This window comes from Aedes aegypti, chromosome 2 (assembly GCF_002204515.2).
Source record: "Aedes aegypti strain LVP_AGWG chromosome 2, AaegL5.0 Primary Assembly, whole genome shotgun sequence".
Taxonomy (NCBI): Eukaryota; Metazoa; Arthropoda; class Insecta; order Diptera; family Culicidae; genus Aedes; species Aedes aegypti.
In genome coordinates this window covers 131779405-131800730 of record NC_035108.1, presented here as the reverse complement: position 1 = coordinate 131800730, position 21326 = coordinate 131779405, and the positions used below count along the sequence as shown (strand labels likewise).

The window sequence follows — 21326 nt, the reverse complement described above, 5'->3', positions numbered from 1 at the left end:
GCAGACGCATAAATCACAAGTTATATTAAGTGTATAGAGAAACACATATTATTAAACATGTAATATATGGAAGATTTTAGTAACCAGCTCCACTTAGTGCGAATGTCAGAAGAAAGAATTTCAAAAATAATATTGATTAGGGAACGTTCGGGGCAATTGGAGAAATATCACCCAAGACCGACGAAGATGGAGGTCTACAATACGTCCGGCAATAGCGTACTACTTTGTAGCTATCATTGAAACCTTGTAGGTTATTTCAAGATTCTTATTTTATCATCAAATCGTATTTATTCGAACAAAAATCTAAATTTAGAAAATCAACCAAAAATTGTACCCTAAAATACTTTTTTTATTGAAAAAGTCTCCACCATGAAATTTTTACCCAAATATCTGTTCCCTATCAAGATTTTTTGAAGAGCTGGTTAACGTTGCACTGCCCAGTGGTTATGCAAAAAATCCCATACAAAACGTCAAATTTATATTACTTTTTAATCAACTCAACTTTCCCCGTCGATTTTGCACAAAAAATGCTCTTCATAAACATGTCACAGCCCTCGGACAATGCAACAGTGAAGAGATTTATCACATCGTGGATTCGTTTTCATGACAACCACAATGAGTCAACATCCAAAGATGTAAATTTTCATCGAATGTACAGTTTTGACTCATATTCCGAACTTTTAAGGCCAAGAGTGATTTCAAATGCATCTGATTGGCATAAATTAGCTGATATTTGTGTTGTCTGTTGGGTGTACAGATAATAATGATTAGTTTTAGTATTGTTTTTACGTAAAAGTATGGAACAACATTTTAATTCAAATGCCGAACACTGTGCTCATTCTGTCTCATATTCCGAACACCTTGATTCAAATTACGAACAGCACGATTAAATCGTATTCAAATAAATAATTTCGCAAATAAATTTATCTGAGCTTGTTCTACAGGTGTTAAACTAGAGAATCATCACTACTCCCGCGGTTTAAATTATATTGGAGACGTTAAAATTTAATTGCACTTGACTGACATTTCCTTGTTATTTGGTGACATATTTCAGCGAAACATTTCAACCCAACCGCCATACAAAAACCGAGTGTTCGGAATATGAGTCTGTTCGGAATTTGAGACATAACGGTACTATACTGTTTGAAAAAAAAAAATTGCCCAAAGAATGTATTGGCAAGAACGCCGGCCCATTTGGTCTCTTTTTGAATATAAAATGACGTTTCATTGATTTTCAAAAGATACTTTGTTCCTCAAATATGGCATTTTCGTTTATCACTGCCGTCAGATGATCTGTTGTTTGTTGACCACGATATTTTCAAGGATATTAGCGTAGAGTCAGAACAACTGAAAGACAATTTTCAATGTAAAGTATAGCTGTTTTGGCACGTTGCTTCGATGTAAAGTTATAGCTCATATGATTTACTACCACCTCTCCATAGAAATTTTTTTCTTTAAGATCAACGGTATTGGAGTTAAATTTTTTCCAATAAATTTCATGCAAAACTCATAGGCCATTTTCAAAAAATATTCTACAGCCAAACGGATAGATTTATCTATGGAATCCATTTATTCAACCTTACTGAAAACTGAAAACTACTGTGTAAAATTTAATCCAAGTCGAAGATTATCGGGAATGATTTCTAATAATTCCGACTATTTATTATGATGTCAAACACATAAAGCATCGCCACATTTGATCCCATCAACTAAATGCCTTCAAATTCACAGGAAAAATGCGTAGGCATCACACTAGAAAAAAAATCTGATGGTAATTAACCTCAAATATGAATAGGGCCCAGATAGTTGTAGCGGTAAACGCACAGCTATTCAGTATGACCGTGTTGAGGGTCGTGGGTTTCTCGACTTTCCATGACCTAGAATATCATCGTACTAGCCACACGATATACACATGCAAAAATGTGGGCAAATGCCAAAGAAGACTCTCAGTTAATAATTGCGAAAGTACTCATTTGCGAAAGAAAAAGATGAATGGTGAATGATTCACATTTCGGGAACTGTTGGAGATTTGAAATTGGATCTGAATATTCAAATGACTACAGCTTTCATTTTCCACGATGAAACATTTCCAAATTCACGGAAACGAAGCTGTTATGACACCTTCCAAATTTTTCCCTTAATAATGGTTTATGACACACCGTGCCACCGCACCCAGCGTTCGTTCGATTAGGTAGTAGAACTTTGGCAGATCGATCGCACTGATTTTTTTTGCGAAATGTTTGACGCGCATCCCGTGTTTCCAAATCGGGTCCGAATTCGGCAGCCGAAATATGGTCATCTAGAAGCGAATCGCGCTTCTTGTCGCGATCGGTCATCAACCATCATCCATCAGAATTTGGTTGATATGAATAACGAATTCAGGATGGGGTGGAGTTCGTACGATTCCTTTATTTCCATGCTAGTGGCATATGATCGTGGCTGCGACCGGTTTGTGGATACGTGCACGGAATGTCCGATCTAGGCTTATTTATGCGAACCAGGGTTTGCCAATTGACGACAAAACAGGCATATTTGCGTCTTCGTCTTCGGTCTAAGCCGGCATGTGACTCCGATGGACATCGCCCACGGTCGGTGTCTTGCTACAAAGGTCTTTGAAACAGCGCTGCGTACTCTCCCTTTTGGTCTTGGCCCGAGGAAGGCGTAGATGATCAGAATAGTAAAGTGGAAGCGGCCATACGTTAGACAAGGATTCGGTTTTGAGACTGATTTGCGCAATGCCAGAAGTAGTTCCTAAACAAAATGCGGAAGATGACTACCGAGGTACCTTAGGCAATGTCGTGCTTCGTTGATTGAAGCTGTCAATAATCGGTCATTAATCAGTAAGCGCACACAGACACACAGCTGTTAGAATAATATTTGCAATGTCTAGCGAACCTTATTCAAGCTGGATAATACCAATCGATCAACGTAGCGAAACGTGAAGATAATTTTTCAACGGAATCAACGTTCCTGGTAATTTATTCCGGCAAAGTAGCAACACGAGTCAATGCTTTTTGAAGACTTCTCGTTTTCTGCATTTGAAACGGTGCAAACTACCGGCGAGAGCTGTTCATAGACATTCAGCAGCAGCGACTGCAGAGATTCTTTGTCTATGTAGCATCGAGACGCGGAGTGGATTATTTATTGACTGCTGTCATCTTCAGTTGAAGGCATTCCCTTTTACTGGAGAAGCCCTAACCAAACGTCGATCAAGAGGAAGGCGATGTTGTGAGAAGGCGCCAAACATTTGCCGGGGTACGGCAGCTAACTCTATGTAAGTGCAAAAATAAACTTAATGCAAATTCGAGAAGATTGACCTCCATCGAGGACATAGACACCCGCCAGTGGACGTTTTTTAGTCATATGATATTCCCGTACCGTCGTCGTTTTCTTTGATGAGCTCTAATTGTTCAGAGAGCAGAGAGAGAGAGAGAGCGGATTAACATTGTCGCGTGGGTGGCTTTGATCTTGCACACGAGACATCTGCTAGAAACTAAATCTTATTGCCAAGGAGAAGCACTTGAAGAATTTTGTTTGGAGCATACATGTCGTGGTGGTTAAATATTCTAGCGGACATATGCATTGGATTTATTTTTAATATTCTGAACGTTTCTAATGTTTTCTCAGAGTATTCCATGTTTTTGAGGAACCATGTTCTTTGGGAACTTTGTGTTTGATAACGGTGTTTGATTACTAACTGTAGATTGTAGGGCAATCAATACAAATTCTCATGCACCTCATGTTTGATTTCAGTAGTTTTGTTGAAACAAACGAAGCGATCTCACATTTTTGGAAGAAACAAGGCCAATGAGCTATCAAGTCTATAGGGGATTTTTTTTTATTTCCGTACGGGTTTGGGCCGAAAGGTCTCAGATTTTCATGAACTTTTTCCACAGGCAGGGCTAATCAATATATGAATAAAAAAAAATTGAGAAAAATTCTGGGTCGCCTATTTTCCCGGAAAACTCAGTTGGATTTTTTTTGTATTCCTCTGACACTACTTACTTTGAAAAATCATAACTCAAGAACGATGCATCGTAGAAACAAAGTTTTTTTATGAAAATGAAAGCAAATTTTCTCAGAAATAAAAAAAAATATATTAACTGGAAAAAGTTTTCCACAAAATTTTCCACCGTTGAGAAAATTCGTAAAGAAAAGCCGGAAAAACTATGTTCCAATTAGTGGAAAACTAATAAAACGTGATTCTCATTTTTTAAAAAAATTATGTTAGCCTTCTGTAGGTATATGATGCGTTTCATGTTTTAACATAGCCATTGCGTTCGATGCTAAATTCTAAAAAAAAAACAGCGCGGCTTCTAAAGTGTTTAATGAACCATGTTATTTTGAGCATCCAGAAAATTTGTGAGTTTTTAGAGAAATCGATAAAGGGTAATAAAGTTCTAAGCGAGTTCGATATTTTTGTTGTAAAGTGTGAAATGACATAATGACAGTGTATGAAATCGTGTCACTTATACATTGATTTATTGAAAGCTTTTTTCTATTTTGTCTTTTTTTCATATAAGGGTTGGATACCCCAATAAAGCCTTTTCCATATTTTTTTTATAGCGCTAACATTAGCATTTATAAGCGGATGGTCATGCGTTCGATTCCCAGACCCCTCAACAAAAAACCGCCCAGTTGCTCAATGATCCACAATATTGAGCTCTATCCTCAACTGTGGTCGGAGAGTGACTGAGGCAAATTGACGATTGGAAATACACGGCACAACAAACCAGGCATCGAACAGTGGATTATCGCTCGGAGAAATAGACAGACAACGCCGCCCGGTAGGTAGGCAACCGCGACTACATCAGCTGCTGCACGCAATAGGTACACTCTCCACATTACGAGATGAGACGACGGACAAGAGTACATACAATATAAATAGATCTTAGATTCATGCAATACAAATGTACAAATCATAAAGTTATTCAGCCCAATAAAGTTAAGGAAAAAAAACATGAGCATTTCGTGGGTTGTATGAAACTTGTGTCCTTCTCTTTTGATGCGATCGTCACCTAATTATGAATGCTACAGAGACCTCTCATAGGCATCACAACAATTAGGAAGTTGTTAGTTGGCCATGGTATACGTTTGGACATTTTTATATGAGGGATAGGAATATAATGTTGAATATAATACAAGTTGAACGTTATTTAAACTTCATATTTGTGATGTAAACATTTAGTAATGTAAATTTAGGTTTGAAATAATGTAAATTTGTATTACATTGTGATCTCACAGACTTTCAATATTACTTAACGTATCATTCAAGATGGCATGACATGTCGCTGAAGTTTACTTTCCAATTATGTGCATCAAATATCACTGAATATTACACTTTTTTTTTTGAACCGTGAGAATTGAATTCATGACTGCTTATATAACTTCTTTATCTTAGCGTGAAATGATTGTAGACTAAAAATTGTACAGAGTACAAATTCTTAGCTCGCCAAGTGCGAAAAGTCGCTCAAATAAAGATAAACTCTAAGACAAGACTGTCATACCTTTTCTTTTATGGGAAATTGGAATCTGATTTTTTGTTCCGAAATCTGCTTGACATTTCGCGAAATTCCGGTTTATTTCGTTTGCAACCGAAAAATATCGACGAAATTTTCCCAATGTGATGAAACAAAATCAGAAAAAAATTATTTCGCCTCATTGGATTCCGTGGAAATCCACGGTACTTCGTTCCGAACGGCATTTGACGGAATCATTCGAAATATGTTACCCTGTATAATTACAGTAATTTCTCGATATTATCACGGATCCAGAATTTTTGTGATTAACTGAAGCGTATTTTCTTGCCATAAAATTTCCATTGAAATTTTACTAAATCATAGCAGACATCGAGTGAATTAAATGAAAAGCATAAAAGAAATCCAGCTTTTTACGCCAGCTATAGAACTTCGAGGGATTAGATTTGACATTTCTTGCCTACAAGTTTTAAAGCTTGATCTCAGTAGGCTGTAATTTATGACCGTTGATTAGATTATCAAGAATTTTCACTCTACATTTGTTTGTACATATCATGATAGTTACAGGACCTTGAATTTCTGATTTTTAAATATTTAACTATTTAACTAGTAACTAATTGCATTTATCTTAAGGTATACAAACAGAGCATACTAAACACTTCAAAATGAAAAAAAATAGATACGGCAAGAATCTTCAAATTTCAATTGTTTTTGTAAGAATATACTAATTCAATTGTTGGATTTATCATGATTGAATTCTCTGGTATGAGGTCAATAAGAGTCTGTCCTTGGATATGAGCCGGACATGGTTCACGTTTAAATTATTTTTTGTGAAACATCTCGGAATCCAAAGATGGCCGGCACAATGGCCGACTTCTCCCCCTACTCACATTTTCAATGGCACAAAACTGGAGAAATAGTTGGCAAACGTTCCTGATATTCTTATTTTAAGCTTTCTGCTAGTGCACAAAGCCATAAAAAAAGTGCACTGTTGTGGGATGCTTTCTTCACGAGATTTGTGGCTTTGAAGTTTTAGTGCAATCTTAGAAGTTGATTCCAAACTGTTTCACCTTAAAGCATGCTTGTAATTTATGAGCATTTATATACTATATGTGGGTATACTTGTCTTGTAGCCCTTCCGGGACGAAATTCACAATTGTGCTGGACATATTTTTTTGAAATGGCTCGTACAGAGTCGGATTCGTATATAGTTCCTTTCCGTCTTCAATTATTCATAGCCAATAAGTTACATTAACATCTCATGAAGTGCACAATTCACTCTGGAGCTTTGGCGCTTAGCATGAGAAAAATGATTAAAAACGTGAAAAATTGTCCATCCCGAAAGGGGTAGAGTAGTCTGAAGAACTTAATTTCTCTGAAAAGTACAATTTTTTTTTTCAAATGGACTTTGTTGATGTAATCAACATAGTTCGAAGGATCGGAAATTAATGTTGTCCCAGGCGTTCGACCTCTTAATCTTCCAAGAAAGAGTCCTGAAGAACAAAAAAAACTTATCTTTTTGCTCACATAATAAGCTTTTGCAATTCAACTGAAAGGCTTGCTTTTTTCTAATGCAATGATAGACTTTTACAAAAACTTCTTCAAGTTTGAACTAAAAGTAACTAAAATTCTAGTTTTAAATGTGTGTGGATTCTTGAGACTTCAGGAAATTACACACAGAAAAAAAATATTTAATTTTCAATGTGATGTAAACTGATGTCTACTGTAAAAATCAATCAAATTCGTGTGTTGTTACAGCATCATGCAAATTTAAATGAATATACATTCGAATTTCAACTAGGAATGGTTGAATATTACATGATCGTGTAAATTTAAAGTGAATTCGATTGAAAATTAATGGATTGGTCGTTGAAATTTAGGTTTATTTTCATGCTCCAAATATGTGCATGAAAATAGACTTAAATTTACAACATATTTTTAGCTGTGCATAATAAGTGAACGGCTACATTTTCAGTTCAGCAATGAAAAGCCTATCATAAAATGATTGTAATGACTTACATCCGAAACATAGATTCCTTCAATACAATACTTAGCGATTTATTTTATTCCTTTGCATGACTTCGATTCGAGTCGTCTGTTCCCATGGCACCGGTCAAAGCCACAAACCCAACCCGGTTCGTGGCCCGTCCCCAACCTAGAACCCAGTGACATCAAATAACAATAAAATGCACTAATACCTCCATAAAACAGGAGCCCCAGCAACTAAACACGAGTTGGAATTGCCTTTTAACTTCAACCGAATGCCCTCCACTTCTCCTCACCTGGTTGGGAGTTCGTTCCGGTGCTATAGAACACATCGCTCGGGATAGAAGGGGGAACTACATGTGACTGGACACCGCAATAAAAGCACTTTCTACTGCTAACCAGCAAAGAGGGGAATGCAATTGTTTTAGGAAGGCACTCTCCCACGCTGGGCATGAAACGAATAAAAAAACGTAAACAAACCTACCCTCCGACCTCCGGCACCGGCACCGCTTTTCCACCGATGATCGGCACAGCAAAAAAAAAAATCATATTCTCTGAAGGAATTTTTCGAAACATACTTAATAAATTCATGTTATAGTTAAACTATAGGTGAATAACAATAATTTAATATTTTTAATCGAATAAATTCATAATTTAAATAACAGTTGGCTTGAACGAGTGGCTTGAAATTAAATGTTTATCCAGCATGAGGCCAAGATACTACTTTACTTCATCTGGAAATCCTCTCATCGTAACAACATGTCTACCTGAAGGATTTAAATAAAGATATTTTGGTTTATGTGGGAATAATATTAGTTAAGTTTTTTGAGACATTATGAAAAATACTAAAAAATATCCTATTTTTTTTTCAATGTACCGTAAAACGGGGTAACTTTGATAGTTTTTTCGAAGAAAACTTGAATATTTATGCATGCTGTTTCAAAGAATAATAATTTATATTTTTAAAACAAGTACTGGCACCCTAGCTATCGATTGCAGTCGATAGATTTCCAAAAGATTTATTATGAATGGATATATAATTTTTCATATAATCGAATGTTGGTTTTCTGTTTTGGGGTAACTTTGATAATGGAGTATGAATCGAACAAAATTGAATGAATAACCAACATTTGTAGGGCATTGCATACCTCTAGGCGTTTAACGTTATATGGAAATTTTTGACTTAGATTACAAAAATGATCCCAGTTTGTGAAAATGCTATTTGCTAAGAGATTTGAGACCGTATTCAAGTTCTATGATAACAAGGCTGTCAAAGATAAGTGGCCAACTATTCAAAACTACATCAAATAGTGATCGTAGAACAGATTGTTTGTAAGCGTTTCGAAAATGCTAAAATTGTGTCAATTTTTTATATTCGTATAAAAAGCCTCAAATGCACTTGATTCCAATGAAAATAGCTTTGACATGAAGTGTTATACTAATACTCTTTACTTTTGTATTTGTTTTGCTTAACTGATTAACAGAAACTTCGTTAATTCGTTTAATATGTTGTGGGTCTCGCACTATCAAAGTTACCCGCATTATCAAAGTCACCCCGTATTACGGTACTACAGTTGAAACACGAGCTTAGTCCTTTGGCAGAGAAGCCTGAGCTACCCGCTAACAAAGATTTTTGACATTCCTAAGGTAACTCAGGTAAATCAGATGTGAAAATATGGTCTTATATTGGTCCCAAAATGCAGCCTTGAGGAACACCAGCTCTTACAGGAAGTCTTTCAGACTTGGACTTCGATAATTAACCTCAAGTGTACGATTTGACAGATAATTTTGGGTTATGCTAACAATGAATGTTGAAAAATTAAAGTTTATTAATTTTACAATCAAGCCTTCATGCCAAAAAGAGTCGAATGCTTTTTCTATGAATAGAAGATCAAGACCCGTAGAATAGCCTTCAGATATGCTGGAACGTATCAAATTTGTTACACGTAAAAGTTGATGTGTGGTCGAGTGTACATGTTGACATCCAAACTGTTCACTGGCAAAAAATGATTTTTGGTTGATGTGGACCATCATTCTGTTCAAATTGATGTGCATCCTAAATGGCGTGAGATCACACATCATTTTTTGCTGTGCAAGATGGCAGCAGCAGCAACGCACTTTGGGAAAACTAATCGGCGTGAAAATCTCTTCATCCCTCCCGTAACAGTAGCAATAAGAGAAGTAAGCGTGCGCAACGCAGTAGCATCGCTAAACAACAACAACAAATTAAAAGCTGCATTTTCATTAAAGATGTTTTGCATCTAATCGTGCAACCTGGTAACAGAATGGGCTGGGAAATTGATCGTTTTTCTTTCCATTGGGATATTGATGGGAGGTGGCAGAGGGGGCCGGTGGCGCTGATTATCGTTGTATGGGTGATATGCTTATTAGCTCTGGCTGAGAAGAAGCCTGTTGGCATAATTATGAACTGAATCAGTGCCTTTTAATTAGTTTCGGTCAGGCGATTTGTTGTGGGGACTCGTAGAGTTGGGCACGTTTCGGATTTAAAATTGCTTAGGGTACAAAGTGAATCGTGGGACAAAATCGATAAGTGATTTGTTATTCAGTCAGGTGTAATGGAGAAATGGAGCAAGACTATTGAAGCTAATTTATTTTAGTAGATGAGTAAGGTGAAGGCATCTTAAGAAAATGGAATTAATTGGAAATAAATATTGAACACTGGAATACAAACGACAGCATACAGCATACAAATTTATTTTTGAAGATTTTTTGATGAAGAATTTTATGAAAAAAGCTTATCAAAGTGTGAAGAGTTCAACCAAAAAATTATCGAAAATTCTTTTTTTGAAAAGGACGGGAGATGGCTTTTATTTTTGGTACTTTTTATTCACTTCGACAGGAGATTTTTTCAATATGAATGTGCTTGCCGAGTTTGAGTTCCCGACAAAAAACTCCGATGCCAAATTGAATCGTGAACGAGCTCAAGCAATTCTTTACGAGTAGGATTATATTAGGCTTTTGAAATTTATAAAAAGTTCCTTAAGAGCATACGGCGAGACAGTGAACTTGAAGCGTTTTACTTTTTGGAATTAATTTGATGCTTGGAATATCAATATTTATTGCTTGGCATAGAATATTTCCCTTAAATAAGCACTTGATGGTTCGTCACAAATTTTGCAGTTGATCTTTTGATTGGTATCAAAACTATACTGAATATTTTGTTAGAGTTGGTTTCAATTCAAATTGGAAGAAAAAAAAAATTAAGTCAAGTATAGTTAAAAAATCTATGTTAACTAACGGTTATAAAACATTTGATCCCCATTTTAAAACAATGAAGTTTTCGTTATAAATGAATGAATGAACAGATTAAACAATATATGGAAGCAAAAAGGATAAACCTGCAGAATACCTCAATAATAAGTTGCCACATCTAACAAAATCGGCGAATCAACAAATAGCCTGAGCTTGTAGATATTAAATAAAAGGCACGTTGAATAATTAGTTTAGTCTGCGCAATTTTTCGTTTATTGATTCTCGTACTTGTATGATACACCTACTTATAACGAGTATTAGGCCAAAATACGTAGGGCCGAAACACGTTAGGTCGAAGTTTCTTCGTTTTAAATCATAAATCGTCCATTCGGCCTGACGTACATCGTCGTAACGAACATTTACCTAATGACCCAGCATCGATTGGAAGAGTTGTATTAAGCAGTGTCACCCTTCAATTGCAATCAGATGGAAAAATGACACTGGAAATTTTTGAAAAAATATTTTTGTTCCATCAATCCATATTTCAACCACAGACAAACAGACGTAACACTTAGAACAAATCTCAATCAAAATCATAGTCACGAGGACATGTACGCCCAATGCTAAAATTGGTGTGTTTGGCCGACAGGCCAACAGATGGCGGTAGTGTGTAAACCTCAAACACGAACAAAAACGATGCGAGCGCTGCGAGTGGCGGATTGGCCACCTACCATATTTTTGAATCGACCGTTAAAAGGGTGGTCGATGGACAGTGATGAGAGTGTGACGTCTGTTTGTCTGTGTTTCAACTTTCGTCCATAGACGCCAAAGTGGTATCTTTTACCGTTTAGCGACAGAATAGAAAAAAAACTATGTCCACCCGCACGCTTCCCATAGGAAAATGTGTTCTATTGTGGGCCTCATAACCGCGCGCTAACAGCGGCAGTAATTTACACGCATTGTAAGTATAACGCAGTAAAGCATCCTTCCCTTTCCACTTAGAAGAAGCTTTTTGTCGATCGGAGCACTCTCCATTGGTCTGTTGGTTATTTTGTGTGCCCTTTATCAGAGTTTTCCGGGAAAATAGGCCACTATATTTTTTTGAATTTCACTTTTGGTCATGTATCCACGAGCTCTATCTCTGGTGAAAATTTCATACAAATCGGAGAACCTCCGGCCCAAACCTGTCCGATAATTAAAAAAAATGCCCTGGAATAAACTAAAACACCAAAAAGCAATTTAAGTCAATTGCACAAAATTAAACAGATTTTTCAAATAAATGAATAAATAAATAATTACATAAAAGAATCTGTAAAAATAATAGGAAATTGCCAAATAAGATTCCTAGAATAAAAACTTATAATCATATTATCCTACTTGAAGCTTCAGTCCAATGATCCAGTCGGCCTAACTTACTACGGCCAAACATACTTCGGCCTAATGACCCAAAACCGATTAGAAGAATCTCATCAAGCAGTGGAATTCCTCCTGCCTGACCATAGCTGTAAATGCTGAAATGAACTAAAACACGCTAAACAAAATCAAGTTAAACACTTTTAATTTCTGAAGAAACAAAAGAGGCTTATTTGCACAAACAGCTTTCTCAATAAAATTAATTAATAAATTATAGCTTAAACTTACGATTAGTAGCCAGTAGATAGAACATTTCCCATTTTTTTTTTCGAATTTCGAAGCGTTTTAGAAAGGGCTTATCAATTGAATTAACTTTAATAATCTGAAAATTCATAACTCAAAACCGGTGCATTCGTAGTGTGGAGTAAATAATAAGTACTATTCGAAACACCATACACAGAAAGAAATAATCAATAGTAAATATATACATAAAGCCATTTTTTTTTCTTGAGAAAGCTGAAGTCCAGCCCTTGTTTTCAATATTTTGGTCCATTTTGCATGCTATTAGAAGTGCCTATGTTTGTAATTAGCAAATCTTAGTTTAAGACACGTCACAACCATCCAATGCTGAAGTCTAAAATATTAGCATAGGTTTTAGTTTTCTACTGTAGATAAAATAATAAAATAAATTGGAGCATATGCTATTGACGTGTTATCTAAGGTGCAGTGCCTTCCCGATTTTGGCAACACCCGTTTTTGTCCCTTAATCGTCTTAACACATTAATCGTCTTAACACATTAATCGTCTTAACACATCTTTCCAAGAATTCTGAGGACGATAAAACTTAAAAGAATCGCCAATCAAATAAAGAAGGGTACATATCACTGGTTTTTTCTTCACCTTGTAATGCAAAAATTTATGACAATTATGAGCAGTGATGTCAAATGTCAAAATATTGGAAAAATTTAAATGCATTTAAAGCACCTTTCCAGTCGAAATATAGCATAAGCAAATATTGCCAACCGATGATAATTTGGAAAAAAGTCACCGCGGAAAATATTTTCCGATGACTTTTTCCACAGGGAAGAATTAAATTTGCAATATTTTTTTTAATTTCTATATTAGTATCATTCCAAACGATACATACATTTCTTATATCTATGTGTTCTGTGTTATAAGACAACACTTTCATCCTAATTTGGTAAAACAATACTATATTAGCATTATTCAAATGTCAAAGTCACGTGATATTCATGACATTTAACAGCCCTGTTTATGAGTGCTAAAAACTTTCCAGGGAACAGCGTTATTTGGGGAACTGGTGTTCGGAGAAATGACATTCGTGGAACCGATATTCGGGAAAAAGTAGCACAACCATGTGGAACGTGTTTATGGAAAGAACTCTCATATTTCAAGGTTATTGTTTAACGTATATGAGAAGTCTTATTAAGCAGGCAACTGTTACATAGTTTTAGAAGCTTTATAAATTGGTGGAATAGCATGGCGATTTTCAGATAATTTGTCATACTGTCCTAGTCATGAAGAATTGTAAGAATTTTTAAGCATATCAATCGCATTATGTGATCAACGAAGATTGACGGTCTGAAAAGCCTAAACATGTTTTCCAGTTTCTCTTGAAAATTCATTAGCTAACCCATAAAAGATTTTATTTAACAATTGATCAGTGATTTATTTTAGGTACGGGATAACATTTATCAGCGGGGTAACCTTGATCGGAATGTCCCTCCTAGTAAGTAGTTTTGATCAATATTAATCGATGGAATATTTTCAATGCGTGAATGGCGCTTCTTTTTCATATATTCATTAGCAAACAAATGCGAGACTTTTGTAAAAACTAAGTGAAATTTTGAACTTTTTGAAACAATGATTTCCAATGGAAATTTTCCATGATAATGGATGACACTACCAAAGACAGTTGTCTCACCTGAGTTTCGCAAATGATAGGGGAAGGGGTGGTAAAATGAACACCTTAAGGAAATCATATTGTTTCTGATAGAAAAACGAGGAATTTGTATATTTCTTTCCCACAACATCAAAAATAAGGATGTTATCTACAGCAGTGACATGAATTCAGACTAAAATAGCTAAATTACCACATATTTTTGGCGCTAGCAAAAAACGATTAAAATGTTCATTTTACCTGCACCATGTTGGTAAAATGAACAGCTATTGGTGGTAAAATGAACATCATGCAAATAACGTGAGCAAAACGAAAATTTCTGAAAAGTTTTATTGCCTTACCAAAACTATAACCATTAATGATTTTAACCCATTCAAAAAGAATTCTAAAGGTATCAGATTTCACCTCATATCATAAAGATATTAACCTTACTGAAAATTCTCACGTCTTCCGAGCTAATAGTTACGTCAGTTCTAATTTCCAAACGTGGTTTTCTAAAATCTTAGTTTTCGTTGATATTTTCACTTCAATTGACCTACGTATTAACTCGAACACTCTGATTTATGCTATAAATCGTCCGTGCGTGATAAAAATTCATGGAAATTTGTTTTTTCTCAATAAAAGGCAAGGTGTTCATTTTACCACCCATGTTCATTTTACCACCACTTCCCCTATAACCTAGGAAAATAAGGTTTTTACTAAAAATCGCATCGTCAAAAACGATATCATTTTTCAAAATTGCCATAAGTAATTATAATTCAACAAAACAGATAAATTGCTTGTAAGGATGCAGAATATCCTTAGGGAATTTCCTAATTTGAGGCGTATTCCGCGAATAAAGTTGTTTTTATTTTCAAAATAACTCAAAAAGTAAATTACTTTTAAGAATTTGGCCTTCATATTTGGCTTAAGGCCAAAACTTTAGTAGTCACGGGCATTTTCAATATAAACGTTTGTTGTTTATATGGGTGGTCAATGTTACCCCATTTCAGCTGAATCGAAAATCGCATAAATCATTTTTAAACATACTTAAAACTTTCTTAAAATAAAATACAGTATGTAGTCACAAGCGACGATTGCCAATATTTGTTCAAAAATATTGACTTGCAAAATTTGTCTTTTCGAATGAAATTTTCAATAAATATCCAAAAAACTGAGCAATATTACCCCGGATTACGGAATTTCAATAAGAGCTTTTACGAAGAATATAGAAACTAGATGGGAATTCCAGCAGAATGTTAAGAATTGATTTTTTCGTAATCGTTTAAGGAAATTTTTAGAGGAAATATAAGAGCGAATCATGGAAGATTTTATGTTCAAATATAGACGAACTTAGCAATGTTATAGTATATAGTCGGAAATTTTATCCATTCTTGGTACGCTGGTAATTTTGTTAGAAGCAACAATTTTAGCAAAAATTCCATTCAGAATTCGATAACAAGAGAAAATTAAAAAAAAAATCTGTCGGTATTTTTGAAAAAATAAAAACTTAATAGTTTAGAATTTTAGCAGCAAATATTTCCATCATTTTTACTTATAACTCACTTGAATTTACATAACTTGTTTCAACAATTTCACTCGATATTTCTTAGAATTTGTGCAACATAAGGTACCCCGGGGCAAATGAGAATACGGGGTAAGTGAGACTTTCTGTCTTAGCTCGTTTAGGAGAAGTTTTTCAAGGGAGTGTTCTTCTAGAATGTTGAGGGTACAATAATAAGGAATGTATTTAGTACAAAAAATATTGTTATTTTATTACCATATGCTCCTTGTAACAGTTGTCAGCTCAGCGCCATTTTCAACTTGCATGGTAAATTGTGACACATTTCACGTTCTATATTGGCTCGCAAAAAATAATTGTCTCATAAATCGAATTACCATCGGTAAGTTACAACTTTAAGTATTATTACAAGCTGCTTACGATAAACAGGTTTTTTGTTTTCATTTCATATAATAATTTCTGTGGTCTAACTTACCCCAAAATATATTGATACCCGGGGTATGTGGGACTTATCAAAACAAGCACCAGAATTGAAACTTTTCCTACAAGCTTCAAACATTTTCGTAGAGAGTAGTATTAAAACATTCAAACGAATGATATTTATCAAAAAAAAAAAATCAATCTTATATTACACAATTGCTGAAACGGAGACATTTTTTTCTGGATATTTTTTTCATTTTAATTTTTGAAACACGAATTCAAAATTGAGCGAAGATAGAAATAAAATTAAAAATACGTCATGAAAAGGATAACTTTTCTTTTTTTTATTGAACTTTATTTGCTATCTCTACCAAATTCAGTATTTTCGGTAAACAATTCCATTCCATTAAGTGGTTTTCCGCCATGCATAACACTAATAACAGAACATATTAAAAAATTCTTCAATTATTGAAAGTTTACTTGCTGCATTTCGACTGATAACTTATAAATGATATATATTCGAACATGTTCTATACCTCTTTACGTTTTTTATGAGAAATTTTCAGTTAAAATTTAATACGATGTGACATATTATTAAAGTAGGGTTTCTTCCTAAAACGTTACGTATTTTATGGTTGATCCCTTATGTACATCAAATATGTACTCAAAATAAAATATCTATGATTTATCAATCCTTTCATTACAACGGTTGACTTACTGGTGTGGTTTTACGCACGAAACTGGATGTGTCCCACTTGCCCCGTTTAGCGAGGTAACTGCGTCTAATAACTCATTGTACACCTCTCTTCTATGGTTTTCATAATTTCAAAATTTGCCGATCAAGTTCATTCACACACCAGCAAATATGTTGCCAAAATGTGACCGTGTTGTTGGATTTGCAAAATATTGACATTTGAAAATTGTTCTGAACAATTTCTTTGAACTATCGTTTTTTTATGTCCCACTTGCCCCGGGGTACCTTACTTCACAAAGCAACAACATTTTATCATGAAATTAAAAAAAAAAAAATCTTCTGAATTTCCAACAAAAATCCATCACCGAATTGGGCCTATAAGAGAAAAACAAAAGGATTTTCGACAAAATTTTGATGAATGTAGTTAAAACGTCATTTTCCATCTTCCAGGATGCTTTAAGAATTATTCCGGGAAGCATCCAGAATCATTTCGGGATGCTTCGAGAATCATTCTCGGAAATAATCATTCAAGAAGGACTCTGGAAGCATTCCGGAAGTATCCAGGAAGGATTCTTAAAACATCCCGGCAGGATTTCGCTAGCATCCCAGAAAAATTCTGCTAGCATACCTTAAGGATTTTGCATCTACATCTAAGGAGAATTCGGCTGTTATCTGAAATAATCTGCAATCATCCCAGAAGGATTTTGTTTGAAAGGACTCCATTAGCATCCTGAAATAATTCTGAAAGGATTCTACTAACATCCTACAGGGATTCTGGAAGCATCCTGGTAGAATTCTGGAAGCAACCTGCAAGGATTTTTTATCATCCTGTAAGGATTCCGGAAACATCCCGGAAAAGTCATGGACGCATCCCAGAAGAATCCTGTTGGCATCCAGGAAAAATTCAGAAAGTATTTCTTAAGAGTTTAATTGCTAAAGTTTAATTCTTCAATGCCAGAGAGAAAGAGAGTCCAAGAAACTCCAGTTGGAATCCGGCAGTATGCCAGATTGAATCCAATAGAATTCCAGACGAAGTCTGGTATAATCGCAGATGAAATCTGGAAAAATTCCACACGAAGTTCAAAAGAATTCCAGAAGGATTTAAGAAAGAATCCAGATGAAGTCAATAAATATCCCACGAGTCCGGACGCATCCTAGACAGAATCCGGGAGAAATCATCTCGGTGTAGTGTAAACACCTTTTGTAATATAGGATATCATCTCGTATTACGTGATATTGAGCGTAGTCTGAACATACTACCTCTGTAAGACCTAATCATAAAATACATATCTGGGCGATTGGTGATACAGTTTCAATAAAAAGCATTGAGAAATTGCCAAAATCTGGAACATATATGCGCGTTGTTTTAAAAGGGTTTCATGGTAAATATTGGATGGATTTATTTATTTATTGATTTATAAAATTTACGCATTGTTGCCAAAAATTGGTAACATACTGTATCATGATAGGGTGGTCGCATATCATGTTGTGCACTGAAAATTTTTATATGTTAAATACGTGTGTTTTTAGCATAAAATGTAGATCGGGTAGGAATTCATTTTTCCTATTAAAATATAAAGTTGCGCGTCTATGTTCCCATCCATAGTCCACTTACTGAAACCCGTTGAAAATCAGTAACTGTCCCAATGGGAACGCAACGCCAGACATCACATATTAATCGCTCTCACATTTTCTGATGCGTTTTTTTTTTGTTCGATTCGCTAGTCAAGGATATTGAGATTTATAGCTAAAAGTTTTCCAAATGCGCTGTGTTATAAGAGAGCGAAACTCTCATTATTACTTAGGTCGTTTAGAAAAGTTCTGCGGAAAACATTAAAAATAATCGTTAAAAAAATTGTTGACCATCCTAAGATATATTGCCAAACTTAGGGCTAGTATTTATATTTCTCAGGAAAATTATGAAAAATCGAAGGGTTTGGTTTTGAGAAAATCGGTGTCATGTATAATCTAACGTGGATTTTTTACGACTTGTTGTCTCGGTGTATTTTTTTCTAACAGTTTTCATGTTATTTATCAAAGGGCGCTATTTCAATGAAATGCACCGTTTTTGAGTTACAAATTAAAATATATAGGAGTCAGTTCGATTGATCATTCAAATTACCTTAAAAATTATTGATTTTCTATACAGATATGTATAATCCATTTAATTTTCTAATCTTGGTAGCAAATTGAAGTGATTTTTGTGAAAACTTATTTCAAATTAAATAAGAACAACTTTGGTTTAAAGATTTCAACTATGAATTGTATTGCGCTACACTAGTAAGATTCTATGCTGTGAATATAAAATCCTTAGCAGGTATAATCATAAGTTATTAAAAGATATACAAGAGAAAATATTTATAAACTTTGTCAATGTATTTACATTATTCATAGAAAGTTTATGTTACTTAGAGATCATGATGAACTTCATTTACCTCCCCTAGCAGAAGAAACAGTTATCTCAATAGCTTTATCAATAAAAACAAACAACAGTATCCATTATTATCTATAATTGCAGGAGGTCCATAACATGGTCTATAATAGGAAACGTGAAAATCGTGAACAATGTCGCAGACAAACAGAGTCCACAAATGTAATTTGTACCAAAATTTGAATGATTTTGTGTGTTTCAAATATGTGGTAGAGGGTAGAGACATGGAATTTGTTACTAGGTCTCTCAAATCATATTTCGCCCAAGATATCATTACAATAATTAGCCAGAATGAATCTTAGCTTCTGAAGAGCATATTCCTAAAACTGAAATTCTACCTATATGTTTGCGTTGCACATTCCTTTAATCGAATTTCACACCCATCTTCATAGATAAGCGTCGAAACAAAGTACCTCCACCACATTTCAAAGCTTATCTTTTCGCTCGAACTTGATAAAGACAACCCGTACGTACTTCCCTCCTTAAATTAACATTATTTGCTGAACTCAGTAGACCTACTTACCCCAGAAATATTCGTCCTAGATGCACTCAGATACCCGCTTCGCAGGATGAATAAATCCACACGATTCGTTTGACGCTGATGCCACAAGTTTTTCTCACTTTTGATGTTCACTTTTCACTTACACACGATGTCCTGAGAAACGAACTCCTAGTAAATAGACGATTTTTTTTGTTTGAATGCTGAAGCTGGCAGTGCTCTGTTGGAATGAAAAAATCCAATGCTCTTAAGTTTTGTGATAGTTGTTTTTGTTTTTTTTTTTTTGTTTCACGTGACAACCGTTGTCACTGAAATCGCCCCGAAGTCGTTAAATTTTGCCACCACAAGTACCACGCGCTCCCCCAAAAAGAACCAATCGATTTTCACCAGTTTTCTTCAGTTTTGAATTTCGTCAGTCACCCGCGAGCGCGAATGGGGTTTCTAGTTGTCACACCTTTTTCCAAACACTTGTTTCGCGCTTAGTTTTCCTTCGCATTCACAATCTTGGGTTTGCAGCACTTTCCGTTTTCCGAGCGAGTTATTTTGGTGACTACACTGCACAGATTAATAAGTATCAATCGCCGCCAATCGGGCGTGTAGTCACGGAGAGACAACGACACAATACCTCATAGGCCGACAATATGACTCAACCAACCGCCGGATTGATGATTGTTCAATGCTTCCCAAACCTCTCTGGTAGAGGTACCTGCTGGGTTCGACACTCGCGCCGTAGATGTAGCTGAAGTACTGATACCTTTTTGTGTGTAATACTCTACTAGCAAGTGATTATTCTACGCTCAGCTATCAGAAAAATAAAAAAAAAAACGACACAATACTGCACTCAGCCAGTAGGAATGGAATGTGAAGGATGTCCGCTGGTTCGAAAAGGGAAACGTCCAGCCAGTCCGAGCATACGAGAGTGACTGATTAGCGGTGGCGAAATGAAACAGAATAAAAACCTGAGCAGCAGCGCGTTCCGTTTGTGCGAACCCAGTTCCAGCCAGACCCATCCGTCTATCGTAGGCAACAAACAGCGGAACGCTGCTATTGTGGTTTGTCCAGTATTTTTGCACGGCGGCTGCGGCGATCCACCCGCGAGATTTCCGACGGTTGCCGCGCCGCAGCGCATCGCGATGTCGACGGACGTGAGAGTGTTTCGGAGAGTGAGAGAGGAAAGCTTGGTGGTTGAGAAAAAGAGCGGTTCGTGTGTCACAGATGCGATGTCTCGTAGCAGCCTCGTTGTTGCATTGGTTCGACCAGTGAGTAGTATTTTGGGAACAACAAACTTGAAAAAAAAAAACAAATGGAACAGTTGTAAAATATTGTTATTAATTTTCATTAGAACCATTGCAGATTTGATCTTTTAACATTTTGGTGTCCAAGCAGGTGTGAAGAAAAAAGTTCCTTTGGCAATTGCTAAGCTTATATATGTAGTAAAAACATACAACTTGATATGATACATGATGATACAACAAGCACAAGAGCTATAGCTTAGCACTAAGATAAAGATTGGACAACTGGGTATAGAATTTGATCCAGTTTGTGATCCAGTCACTGATTGGTTGATTTTGATGTCTCTGAGTGTAGGGCTGCGTGTAGAAAATTACCATCGGACGCGTTTGTTTTGGTTTTGCCTGTGTTGCCGGATTACCTTGATAGGTTGTTATTATTTGCGGGTGTTCATAAAAGTTCGTGTCATCTAGCCGACTGATGTGCATCAAAGAAAATAGTGAAGCGAAATCAGCTTGAAAATATAATAAATTAAGTGCAAAGCTTTTAATTGTGTACGGGACAGTAAATTGCATCCGGATCATCTAGGCTGACCATACGT

At 35.5% G+C, this 21326-nt stretch overlaps 1 protein-coding gene across 16 annotated transcripts in view; it reads right to left on the bottom strand.

Annotated features, from left to right (window-relative positions):
• LOC5566822 (matrix metalloproteinase-14) overlaps nucleotides 1-20432 on the bottom strand; it is a 127583-nt gene extending 107151 nt beyond the window's left edge. For 6 of the 16 annotated variants that reach the window (XR_002500010.1, XR_002500012.1, XR_002500011.1 and 3 more), the window contains exon 1: nucleotides 19520-20432. The gene's annotated coding sequence lies outside the window, so the exon portion shown is untranslated. The remainder of the gene's footprint in view (nucleotides 1-19519) is intronic. The other 10 variants (XM_021842389.1, XM_021842392.1, XM_021842390.1 and 7 more) reach the window with 10 other exon arrangements.
• Nucleotides 20433-21326: the final 894 nt, after the last annotated feature.